We start from the raw sequence: 13,569 nt of genomic DNA on the forward strand, positions 1-13,569 counted from the left end.
TTCGACCATCATCAGTTATTTTGCTCCCCAAATAGCAAAACTCATCTACTACTTTAAGTTACTCATTTCCTAATCTAATACCCTCACCATCACTGATGTACTTCGGCTACATTCCACTATTGTTGTTTTGCATTTGTTGACGTCCATCTTACATTCTCCTCTCAAGACATTGTCCATTCCATTCAACTGTTCTTGCAGGTCCTTTGCTGTCTCTGACAGAATTACAATATCGTTGGCAAACCCCAAAGTTTTTATTTCTTCTTCATGGATTTTAATTCCTACTCCAAATTTTTCTTTTGTTTCCTTTATTGCTTGTTCAATATACAGATTGAATTACATGGGGGATAGGCCACAACCCTGTCTCACTCCCTTCCCAACCACTGCTTCCCCTTCATGCCCTCGACTTTTAAAAGAGCCATCTGGTTTCTGTACAAATTGTAAATAGACTTTCGTTCCCTGTATTTGACCCCTGCCACCTTCAGAATTTGGAAGAGAGTATTCCAGTCAACAATGTTAAAAGCTTTCTCTAAGTCTACATGTGCTAGAAACGTAGGTTTGCCTTTCCTTAATCTATCTTCTAAGATAAGTCGTAAGGTCAGTATTGCCTCAAGTGTTCCAACATTTCTACGGAACCCAAAATGATCTTCCCCGAGATCGGCTTCTACCAGTTTTACCAATCGTCTTTAAAGAATTCGTGTTAGTATTTTGTAGCCGTGGCTTATTCGGTAATTTTCACATCTGTCACCACCTGCTTCCTTTGCGATTTGAATTATTATATTCTTCTTGAAGTCTGAGGATATTTCGCCTGTCTCATACAGCTTGCTCACCAGATGATAGTTCTGTCAGGGCTGGCTCTCCCAAGGCTATCAGTAGTTCTAATGGAATTTTGTCTACTCCCGGGGCCTTGTTTCGAGTCAGGTCTTTCAGTGCTCTGTCAAACTCGTAACACAGTATCAGATCTCCCATCTCATCTTCATCTAGGTCCTCTTCCATTTCCGTAATATTGTCCTCAAGTACATCGCCCTTGTATAGATCCTCTATATACTCCTTCCACCTTTCTGCTTTCCCTTCTTTGCTTAGAACTGGGTTTCCATCTGAACTCTTGATATTCATGCAAGTGGTTCTCTTTTCGCCAAAGGACTCTTTAATTTTTCTGTAGGTAGTATCTATCTTAGCCCTAGTGATATATGCCTCTACATCCTTACAACTGTCCTCTAGCCATCCCTGCTTAGTCATTTTGCACTTCCTGTCGATATCATTTTTTAGACATTTGTATTTCCTTTCGCCTGCTTCATTTACAGCATTTTTATATTTTCTCCTTTCAACAATTAAATTCAATATCTCTTCCGTTACCCAAGGATTTCTACTAGCCCTCGTCTTTTTACCCACTTGATCCTCTGCTGTCTTCACTTTTCCATCTCTCAAAGCTATCCATTCTTCTTCTACTGTATTTCTTTCCCCCATTCTTGTCAATCGTTCCCTAATGCACTCTCTGAAACACTCTACAACCTCTGGTTTTTCAGACTATCCAGGTCTCATCACCTTAAATTTCTACCTTTTTGCAGTTTCTTCAGTTTTAGTCTACAGTTCATAACCAATAAATTGGGGTCAGAGTCCACATATGCCCTTGGAAATGTCTTACAACTTAAAACCTGGCTCCTAAATCTCTGTCTTACCATTATATAATCTATCTGTAATCTTCCAGTGTCTCCCGGCCTCTTCCACGTATACAACCTTCTTTCATGATTCTTAAACCAAAGCTATGATTAAATTATGCTCAGTGCAAAGTTCTACCAGGCGGCTTCCTCTATCATTCCTTACCCCCATTCCATATTCACCTACTACTTTTTCTTCTCTTCCTTTTCCTACAATCGAATTCCAGTTCCCCATGATTATTAAATTTTCGTCTCCCTTCACTACCTGAATAATTTCTTTTATCTCATCATACATCTCTTCAACTTCTTCGTCATCTACGGAGCTAGTAGGCATATAAACTTGTACTACTGTGGTAGGCGTGGGCTTCGTGTCTATCTTGGCTACAATAATGCGTTCACTATGCTGTTCGTAGTAGCTTACCCGCGCTCCTATTTTTTAATTCATCATTAAACCTACTCCTGTATTTCCCCGATTTGATTTTGTATTTATATCCCTGTATTGACATGAATCTTGTTCCTCCTGCCAACGCCATTCTCCTGAGTAGTCCCCGCCCGGAGATCCGAATGGGGGACTATTTTACCTCTGGAATATTTTACCCAAAAGGACGACGTCATCATTTAACCACACAGTAAACCTGCATGCCCTCGGGAAAAATTACGGCTGTAGTTTCCCCTTGCTTTCAGCCGTTCGCAGTACGAGCACAACAAGGCCGTTTTGGTTAATGTTATAAGGCCAGATCAGTCAATCGTCCAGACTGTTGCCCCTGCAACTACTGAAATGGCTGCTTCCCCTCTTCAGGAACCACACCTTTGTCTGGCCTCTCAACAGATACCCCTCCGTTGTGGTTCTACCTACGGTACGGCTATCTGTATCGCTGATGCACGCAAACCTCTCCACCAACGGCACGGTCCGTGGTTCATGGGGGGGGAGGGGGGTGATCTGTCACTGATCGCTCGTAATTCGCTAGCAATCTGTTGACTCGCATGCGGATGTGAGGCAATATGGTTATCTGGTAGCGATTCGTTTGCTGTTTACTATGCGTGGCTGTGTAGTTTTGTTTCGTTTCGCTTTTCCTAAGGAAGCAATGTCTTTATGTTAAATTTACACGAGAGCCATTCAATAAGTAATCCAACATATTTTTCTGCAAGCAGATTGGTTACATTCAGGATTCCAATACAGCATATTATTCACGTCTCTTCTGGCTACAAAACCATATATTTCAACATAATCTCCAGTCAATGCGACGCCACTGGGAGGACCTTTATACTCGCATGGTGCCACTGTACTGGTCGACGTCGCAGCCAACATCTTGCAGCGTCAATAGCTTCCCCATCATCCACGTGCTGCTTCCCGCGGAGTGCACCTTTCATTGAAACAAACAGATGGAACTCGGAAGATGTGAGATCCAGACTGTAGGCTGAATGTGGAAGAAAAGTCCAACGAAGTTCTGTGAGTTCCTCTTGTGTGAGGCCTAGCATTATCATGGAGAAGGAGAAATTCGTATGCATTTTCGTGGCGACGAACACGCTGAAATCGTGTCTTCAATTTCCTGAGGGTAGCACAATACACTTCAGAGTTGATCGCTGCGTCATGAGGCGGGACATCAAACAGAAAAATCACTTCAGACCATCGCCATAACTTTACCGGTTTTGAATTTGCTGTGGCGCCATTCCATGGATTGCAGTTTTATTTCCGGTTAGATTAGAAGTGATGTTCCGTAAAAAACTGTAACGACTGTCACGAACAACCTGGTAACGTACCAGCAATGATCGTCCTTCGTTGCTCCTTCTGACCTGTTAGATGGCATTGGACCCAGCGGGCATGTACCTCGTTCCTCAACTGGTAGGCGAGTGTGTCAGCACTACCAACACAGACGTCCGGTTGTGCAGCGAGGTGTTCGATTGTGATCTGTCGACCAGCTCGAATAAGAGTGTCCACACGTTCCAATACTACACAACTCAATGTCAGCTCTCTGACTGGAACGCACCTCTGATATTGACACCATTTCGAAAGCTACGTATAGCACCGCCGCCTGTCGGAACTTCATGTAATTACAGGGTCTGAAGCAGGAATATTCCACGATGTCCCACAATAAATGCTGCATTTTCTTCAACCGAAATTGGACGAGAAAAAAAGTGTTGCATTACTTATTGAACGCCCCACGTAGTTATTATCATAGGACAAGCTATTCTGAAAAGGGAATTCTTAGCCGGAGTTACCACTAATATTAAGAAGTAATACAAATATAAAACATGCTTTTCACAACACTGAAAGTCACATAGTGATGTTGCGCCAAATTGTAATAAAAAGTGGCAGGGAACACCAGCATGTCTCAAGTAAACTAGCACACAATTACATTGTACAACATTTTGTGGTGATGTCCCACAATGCATTCAATACAGAGTGTATGATGTGACATCAGCACATGCATGTTTAAATTGTGCACTGCTTTATTTGTGACATGTTGGTGCTCCCTGCCACTTTTTATTACAATCTGACGCAACATCAATTTGTGACTTTCAGAGTGTAGAAAGCGTGAACATCTAATAATGTAGCAAGATCTATCGAAACTGGTGATAGGAATAAAAAGAATTACAGTACTAGCGATCTTGACAAACTTTATCTTTCAAGAATAACATTACCTTTTTAGTCATCAACTATTTTTTCATTCATTAATTTTATATTTTAACTACAAGTATTCACACAGTTTGTTTTGCAATCCCGATGTGTCTACAGAAATGTTGTCACTAGTAGCTCTGCTGACTACAGCACCTCTTGTTATAAATTGAAGGAAGAGTTGTACTGTATGAAATGACGAGAGACTTGAGTATAGTGAGTAGCAGATTTGCTCTAAACATGTAAATTAAAATGTCCGCTTCATATTAGTATACCTCATTCTGTTTAGAGGTTAAAAGCGTTAATAAAGCGCGTAGTTGTTCCATAAAGAACTCCACAGCATCAGACGGTGCCCAGTGTATTGTGACTATTATTACGTACTTCCCATCAATTATACTTCTACAATCCGAGCTTCAAAACGCTAATCATGTAAAATCGGACAGTGTCAATGTTTTTAAACCTGTATTACTTCTTAAACCTTTGCGCCCCAATAATATGAAAAAAATATATCTTTAAAAATTCCACAAAATTGACCTTTATTACCATAGTACAAGAAGAAATTGGCAAGAAGTAAAGACTCAGTTGCTTTCAGGAGGTGGTTTCGTTATGGAACCACCAGGAGATACAGTTTTCCACTATCCATCATTTCATGTTATATACTTAAAAGCATATTCGCATTTTTCATAGTCACAATCCTACATCTCGAAACTTCCATCAATTCATAATGCCTAAAACAAAATACAGCCGGCCGCTGTGGCCGAGGGGTTTTAGGCGCTTCAGTCTGGAACCGCGCAACCGCTACGGCGCATGCTCGGATCCTGCATCGGGCATGGATGTGTGTGATGTCCATAGGTTAATTAGGTTTAAGTAGTTCTAAGTTCTAGGGGACTGATGACCTCAGATGTTAAGTCCCATAGTGCTCAGAGCCATTTGAAACATTTTTGAAAACAAACTACAGTCCTAAGTAACAAGCAAACATTGGGCTAAAATTTAATAAATTTTGTATCAAAACTACATAGTGACTCTGGGGTTTCATTGCGAAACTAGTAATAAAAGTTGTAGTACACACTAAAATCTACGTTACAATAACTTTAAATACACCGTACTTACTTCCAATGTCAGTGATCTCTCAATACTGCCACTGTTAAAATAAACCGCATGCCACAATCTCCTACAACCACGAAGCAGAACCTCGGCGCTGCCTGTTGCTTTGAATGCTGTTGTACAACGCACTGCATTCAGTGTATCACTCTTGTCTCCGTCTTGAAACAGCACCGGTGGTTTCTTGCTAAAGGCACTGGTACTTCAAAACAAAGCTCATAAAATGGTGGTTTCAGACAGAAACTCAAAATGGCAATTCCGGCCTCAGCACCGGCTTCTGTGGCCGAGCGGTTCTAGTCGTTACAGTCTGGAATCGCGCGACCGTTACGGTCGCAGGTTCGAATCCTGTCTCGGGCATGGATGTGTGTCATGTCCTTAGGTTAGTCAGGTTTACCGGTTTTCGGTCCCTGTGTAACCATAAATTCTATCGTCGAGTTCTTGCTCAATGCGGGTAAAGCGAAACGAAACAACACAATTAGGCTTCGTCAGTAGAAAATCGAGTCGCAGCCAGGCTGCCGTATCATCAGGATTTTGCATTAGAATCCCAAGCGATCAGTGATCGATGGCTGTGCTCTGCCCACACACGCTGTGCTCTGCCCACACACAAGTGCATTCTCTGGGCACACCGCACGAGCCAGCGACGGATCGCTGCGATCTGTCCTTCGTTTGTGGAGCCCTTTAGAGGCACCGCCCGGGAGGTGGGGCAGGGCAGGGCAGGGCAAGCAAGCAAGGCAAGGCCTGGGAGCGCAGCTGGCAGCTGCCCGCCAGCTGTCGGGCAGATGCGCCGCTCCGGGCCCCGCCAGCGACTCGCCGGAAGTCACGTTGCAGCCTCGGCGTCCCCCAAATCCCGGCAGCACACACCACAGGCGATGCGGCGCGGCCCTGCCTTCCACCCGATGCACACCTCAGGGAGTATTATCATCTTCGTGAAACTGTGAAACTCTTGAGCGGTAACAAAGTTAACGAATACAGTAAGTAAAATTGAAATCTTTTGTGTTGTTAGGCCGCGTCATATTTCCTTCTAAAATAAACGACGTTTCGACCCCTCTGCTGGGATCTTCTTGAGGATGTTTTTATGTCCACTTCTGTATTCTAGCAATAGTGGACACCGAACCAGCAGAGGGTTCGAAACGTCGATTGTTTTAGAAGGGAATATGACGCGGCCTAACAAATCAGAAGATTTTAACTTTCGTGGCCAACGGCCACGAAAGCCTAAGTGTTAGTCTTGTCACTGAGTTTGCATGCGACACGCCCTTTGTTTGTTTTGTTCTTTGAAGACGGAAACAGAATTTTCGTAACTGATTTTCACTGTCGTCTTTCTCCTTCTTCCTTCGTTTCACTCTCTTTCGGGTACGCTGGATCAATCATTTCTTTGTGCGTTGTTCTTTTCTTAGGGCCCAGTATTTCTTCATTCTTTCTGATCTTCTTCTCCTCTCTTCTTCCGAGATGAAGGGTTTGGACTTTTGTGTAGATTTGTCTTGGAACCTTATGAATTAATTTAGCTGTTCGATCAATAAGTGAATTTTCTGAAATCTTTAATTCTACTAGGTCTTTTTCAGTTTCTTTAAACCAGTTGGGTTTCGTTTTGCGGTTACGGAAGAAGTCAAAGATTTGTTTACTTAATCTGTTGGAATTCGTTCTGAGAAGATGACCATAAAATTTATTCTCCTTTTTCGCAAAGAATCTGAAAGTTTTTCAATTTTCTTGTAGAGAGTTTCATTTTTGATGTATATAATCTTATTGTCTTGAAATTTTGGCCCAATGATTTTTCTTTCCTTCAGCTCAAGTTTCTCCATTTGGCCTTTGAAATTCATGTTAAGTGTTTCTGCTGCATACAGTGCTTCTGTCTTAATCACTGTCTTGTAATGTGTCGTCTTTACATGTTAGGATTGCATCGATTCTGCTAGCACCATAAAATATCGTTTTTACGAGAGTCAGTTGTTTTACGTGAATCGTGCCTAACTATGCTATTCCGATTTGGTCTCACGATGAAATCAGCAAGTGAATTTGTGATTTTTGCATAAAGAGGCCGTGCGAGTTACTTATAGCTGAAATGGATTTTTAAGAAATTTAGTACGAGAGTATATTTTTCAAGAATTGTTTAAAATGTTATCCATGCCAATTAATTTTTTATTACGCCCTCCCAGATCAGGTAGGCATAAGTCGTGGGGGGAAAAAAGCGAAGTGATGGATCACTAGTGAAGCATTCTTGTAATCCAGTATTGTCGAGACTGGAATGGCTAGACCACTTCCGAATGAATAAAGACACATACCGTAGACATATAGGTCCAGCGTCTATGAAAAATAAAGAAACCGTAGGAGAATAGAGAAGCAGCTGTATTAACATAAACTCAGATGACAAACCATTGCTAAGTGAGGATTGAAAGGAATATGTAGAAGGGCTATATAACGAAAAGCAATCTGACGACACTGATATGGAAAGTGATGAATGTGAAACGGGGGGGGGGGGGGGGACGGGCGGGGTTCGGGAGGTGATACTACGAGAAGTATTTGACAGACGACTAAAAGATTTAAGTCAAAATATGGCACCAGGAGCAGACGACAGTTTACATCTACATGAGTATTCTGTAATTCACAATTAAACGCCATGTAGGGAGGGGGGGCGGTTGTCATAGAACCAACGTCAGACTATTTGTCTATTATTCCGCTTTGGAACAGAGAGAGAGAGAGAAAAACGAACACTTACATCTTTTCGTGAGAGCTCTGATTTCTCTTACTTTATTACGATGATCATTTCACCCTGTGTAGGTGGGCGTCAACAAAATATTTTCGCACTGGCAAGAGAAAGCTGATGATTGAAATTTCGCGAAAAGATCTCGCCGTAACGAAAAACGTCACCCCAACTCTGCTATAATATCCATGACATTCTCTCCCTTAATTTGCGATAATACAAAGGGAGGTATCCTTCATTGAGCTTTTTCGATGTCCTTCGACAACCCTGATACGGATACCAGACGTGCAGCAACAGTCCACAAGAGGACGGACAAGCGTAGCATAGGCAGTATCTTTAGCAGACCTGTTGCATCTTGTAAGTGTTCTGTCAATAACACGCAGTATTTGGTTCGCTTTTCCCACATGTTCCTATTTAAGTTGTTCGTAATTGCAATCCGCAAGTATTAGTTGAATTCACACTCTTAGACTTGTGTGATTTATATTAAGATTTGTGAGACATATTCCTACCGAAATTTGACGGATTTCTTTCAGCACGCACGTGGATGACCTCACAATTTTCATTATTTAGAGTCAATTGCCACTTTTTGCACCACACGGATACCTTGTCTAAATCATTTTTCAATTGGTTTTCATCTATTGTTGACTTTACGAGTGTGCAAATGACAACAACGTCCGCAAACGCTATAAGGTGGCTGCTCAGGCTGTCTCCTAAATTGTTAATACAGAGTGTCCCTGGAGGAATGTCAATATTCAGTGATATGACAGGAACGATCATTTGAAAGGCTACTAAACATGGACTCTAAAATTCATAACTTGACAGCTACGAGCACTCACTGTGAAACGAACCTCTTCTACTGCAAGCTCTTGGGTTTTCATATTTTTACAGTTGGCCGTATGGACTACATAAGAAAAATATGTCCAGTAAACATGGGATCTAAAGTCCATACCTTAAGAGCTATCGGCACTTGTTCATCTTCGCAAATGTGAAACACACAACTTCTCCTGAACAAGTGATCTTAGCTCATAAGGTATGCATTGTAGAGACCATGTTTATTTGACAGTTGTTTCTATTTTTGTTCCACACAACCTCCTCCCAAAATACGGAAAACAAAGAGAATGCTTTTCAAGAAATTTGTTTCACAGTATAGCTCTTAAGGTCGCATTTTAGATCCCATGTTTATTAGAATGTTTTGCTTCGAATGAGCGTTCCTGCCGGATCACTGAATATTGGCCATTTCTCTTCGGATACCCTGTACAGATCAGGAACAGCACAAGGACTATAACGCTTCTTTGGGGAGCGATTTACTCGAAGACTTTCCGGAAATTAGTAACGAACTGTGACCTTTCTGACAGGAAATCAAGAAACTAGCGGCACAACTGAGATGACACTCCATAGGCACGCGATTTGACTAAAAGTCGCTTACGAGGAACGACGTGAAAAGTCTTCCGGAAATCCAGAAATTAGGAATCAGTTTTTGGTATCCCTGTCGATGGCCCGTATTATTCCATGTGAATAAAGAGCTAGTTGCTTTTAACAAGAACGATATTTTCTGAATCCGTCCTACTTGCCAATGTGTCTTTTTTTTCGGGTTGACTGATAATGTTTGAATACAGCATATGTTCCAAAATCCTAATGAAAATCGACCTTGGTGATATGAATAATGACCCTACAGCTTACCTTAGACTGAAGAGAGAATTTAGAAAAATGCTTTTGAGAATGATGACTGGAATAACCTGAATATCTTGTAGCACACATAGGTTTCAAAATTAACATTTTAAAACTGTTGAATAATTTAAAAGTATTGAATAATGAAAAAGTTAACAATTCAACATTTTTTGTTTCACTAGTAACATTGTTAGTAATTAGGTAAGAATTTTGTTTTTAGTTCTAGTTTGAATGTCTGTAACAGTGTACCACTGCAGATCTCAGTACCTGTCAAACCGTGTGCTCTCAGCTGTTGAATAGCGTGGTTTGGTTTAGAGCAGGTAAGTTTTTGACCTTAGCCCATTGTTTCTTTCAGTTTGGACCCCATCACACACAATATGAAACTTTTCTAACGATGTATTTTATGCTATCCTAGATTGAATGGCTTTACCTTCTCGTAATGAAAAGAAAGTGACTCGATGAATGGGTACAGTTAATCGTTGATATAGTAGAGCTTGAGTTCAGCTGGAATAACGACTCAGATCTCGATTCAGATTATACAAGCAAACATGCAGTCATTAGGCGAGGAAGTGGCAAACGAAAATGAGAAGGAAAATGAAGAGGTGTTATGAGCAACTAGCTCAAAAGACATGGAAACAAAAGTTTGCTATATCAGTTGTAGCTGAATATTCAGTGAGAGTGCAAAAATTGTTTGTAAGGACCGTGTATAAAATTTATGAGGTTTTGTGAAACATTACACGTTACGAAAATCTTCGTGATAGCTAACATCCTTGTGATAACTAATAAAAAGAAAAACAGCCTGTTATTAATAACTCTGATGCAAAAAGAAACACCTATTTGTTGAAGAGAAGAGCTACTATTTAGAATGACATGCACGGGCTGTGACTTCTAACAGTCGGCGTTAATACATAGATTACTTTCCTCTAATTTCCACTAGCGAAGGTTTTTGTTTTTCAAGAAGAGACTTACGGTACCTACACGCGGTCCGATTTATCGGCCGACCGAGACCGACCAACAAACCAATTTCCTGGCAGCCTCCAGACTGTGCGACCTACAGCACACAGCGGTCACAGCTTTTTTTCTTTATCTGACCGCTTCTTGTTTATGACATTGTTCGTTGAGGCTGTTTTGCTCGAGATACAACTTGGGATAGCAAAGGCGCAAAAGACAGGATTTACTTTTGTGTGTTTGAAGTGACAAAGCTAGATCAAGGCGGTGGTGGTGGTGATGAGGGTGGTGGTGATGAATTTGGTCAACATCGAGTTCATCAGCGCCCGTACTCAAGTTCCAATCTCGCCACTTCCCGAATGATGGTGAGGTGATGAGTACAACACAAAAACCCAGTCCCCGGGCGGAGAAAATCCACGACCCGGTCGGGAATCGAACCCGGGACCCCATGATCCACAGGTAGCAACGCTAGCCACTAGACCACGAGCTGCGGAGGAAAAAGGTGAAAGAGAGAAGTGTGCACAGAAATGATGCTCATCCATCGATTTCCGAAATTATTAACAATGAATAAGAAATGCATTTCTGAATTGCTAAAGCTCGTCAAGGCATATTCGACGATAAATAACATGCGTCATGTGATGAGAGTAATAATAATAACGAATATTTTCAATGTAGTGGTACATAGCACAGACCTTTTTTTGGCCCGATAAAATGTGCATACGTATAACCAGCCAAATTCCTGCACTTCTGTGACTACTAGATTCACATAATGCATGGGGATCAATTACTTTTGCTATAGGCCTACTCGAGATACAAATGTTAATACGCTATTGATCAGACGTATTTGGACACCTATTAGTGGACAGTAATACGCGATGTGCCCACCTTTGCCTTGAAGATTTAGAAACACCAGTGAAGTGTCTGAATGTCTGCGGAACAATGACAGCCGATTCTTCCTCAAGAGCCGTAACCAGAGAAGGAATCATCTACTGTCTTTACACCACCTCAAAGTGTTTCTTGCTCTAACTACTGAAGTGTGTGGCTAATGGGGAGCTGCTCAACCATTGTACTATCCCATTCTTTTAACGGACAGCCAGTGTACTAGCTCGACTGCTCGTAGTAATTTGGATACCACGAGTGATACGTCCGCTGAATTCATAAAATCTTTTTACAAACACCCTCTGCAATGTTCGACGACCCTTTCCGACAGTGCATCAGTAACAGTCGACTTGTGCAACTTCAGAAGGGTCGCAACGTCGCTAACTGATTTGTTATTCAAGTGGCATCAAATGACTTGCCCACGTTGAAAGCCACTGAGTCTCCAAGTCACCGACCCATTTTCTTGTTACTGATTCTCCACTGCAACCCCGTACTCTCCGTCTGTTTTTATACTGGTGGGTCCGTATATCGTGAGATGCAATGATCAATTCCACGTTACAGAGGGGTTACATGGGATTTTTAAACAGGTAGTGTACATGGTACACATTAATTCAGTTGTTACGATTTTTTAAAGCCGATAATCATTCCAGTGGTTCAGTCACGATGACACAGGTTACGTTTTTAACACGATATTCGTCGCGTGTTGGTGTAGTCTGGTTTGATGCAGCTCTCTATACTATCTCTTGGCCTCCCTCTACGATTTTTATACCACGCGCTTCCCTCCAGTGTTATCATGGTGATCCCATGATGTCTCACAATGTATCCTACCAACAGGTCCCTTCTTTTGGTCAGGTTGTAAAACAAGTTTCTCTTTGCCCCAATTCTATTCAGTACCTTCTCATTAGTTACGTTATCTATCCATCGTCTTCTGTAGCACCGCATTTCAAAAGCCTCTATTCTCTCCTTGTCTGAACTATTTATCGTCCATGTTTCACTTCCATACATGACTAAACTCCATCCAAATACTTTCCGAAACGACTTCCTGACACTTCTATACTCGACGTTAACAAATTTTTCTTCTTCAGAAACGCTTTTCTTTTCATTGCCAGTCTGCATTTTATGTCCTCCATACTTCGACCATCATCAGTTATTTTGCTTCCCAAATAGCAAAACTCATTTACTACTTTAAATGTCTCATTTCCTAATCTAATTCTCTCAGTACCACCTGATTTAATTCGACTAAATTCCATTACTCTCGTTTTGCTTTTGCTGATTTTCATCTTATATTCTCCTTTCAAGACACTGTCCATTCCATTCATCTGTTCTTCCAAGTCCTTCGCTGTCTATGCCAAAATTGCAATGTCATCGGCAAACCTCAAAGTTTTTATTTCTTCTCCGTGGAATTTATTTCCCATTCACAATTTTTCTTTAGTTTCCTTTACTGCTTGCTCAATATACAGATTTAATAACATCGAGGATACGCCACAACCCTGTCTCACTCTCTTCTCATCCACTGCTTCCCTTTTGTGTCCCAAGTCTTATAACTGTCCTCTGGTTTCTGTAAAAACTGTAAATAGCCTTTTCCTTCCTGCCACCTTTAGAATTTGAAACACAGTACCCAAGTCAACGTTGTCAAAAGCTTTCTCTAAATCTACAAATGCTATAATTCTAGGTTTGCCTTTCCTTAAACTATATTCTATGAGAAGTCGTAGGGTCAGTATTGCCTAGCGTGTTCCTACATTTCTCTGGAATCCAAACTGAACTTCCCCAAGGTCGGCTTCTACGAGCTTTTCCATTCTTCTGTAATTGATTGGTTTTAGTATTTTGCAGTCGTGACTTATTTAACCGACAGTTCGATAATTTTCACACCTGTCAGCACCTGCTTTCTTTGGGATTTGAATTATTATATTCGTCTTGAAGTCTCAGGATGTTTCGCCTGTCTCGCACATCTTGCTCACCAGATGGAAGAGTTTTGTCGTGGCTGACTCTCCCAAGGCTATCAGTAGCTC

The sequence above is a fragment of the Schistocerca nitens genome, chromosome 6 (genome assembly GCF_023898315.1).
Source record: "Schistocerca nitens isolate TAMUIC-IGC-003100 chromosome 6, iqSchNite1.1, whole genome shotgun sequence".
NCBI lineage: Eukaryota > Metazoa > Arthropoda > Insecta > Orthoptera > Acrididae > Schistocerca > Schistocerca nitens.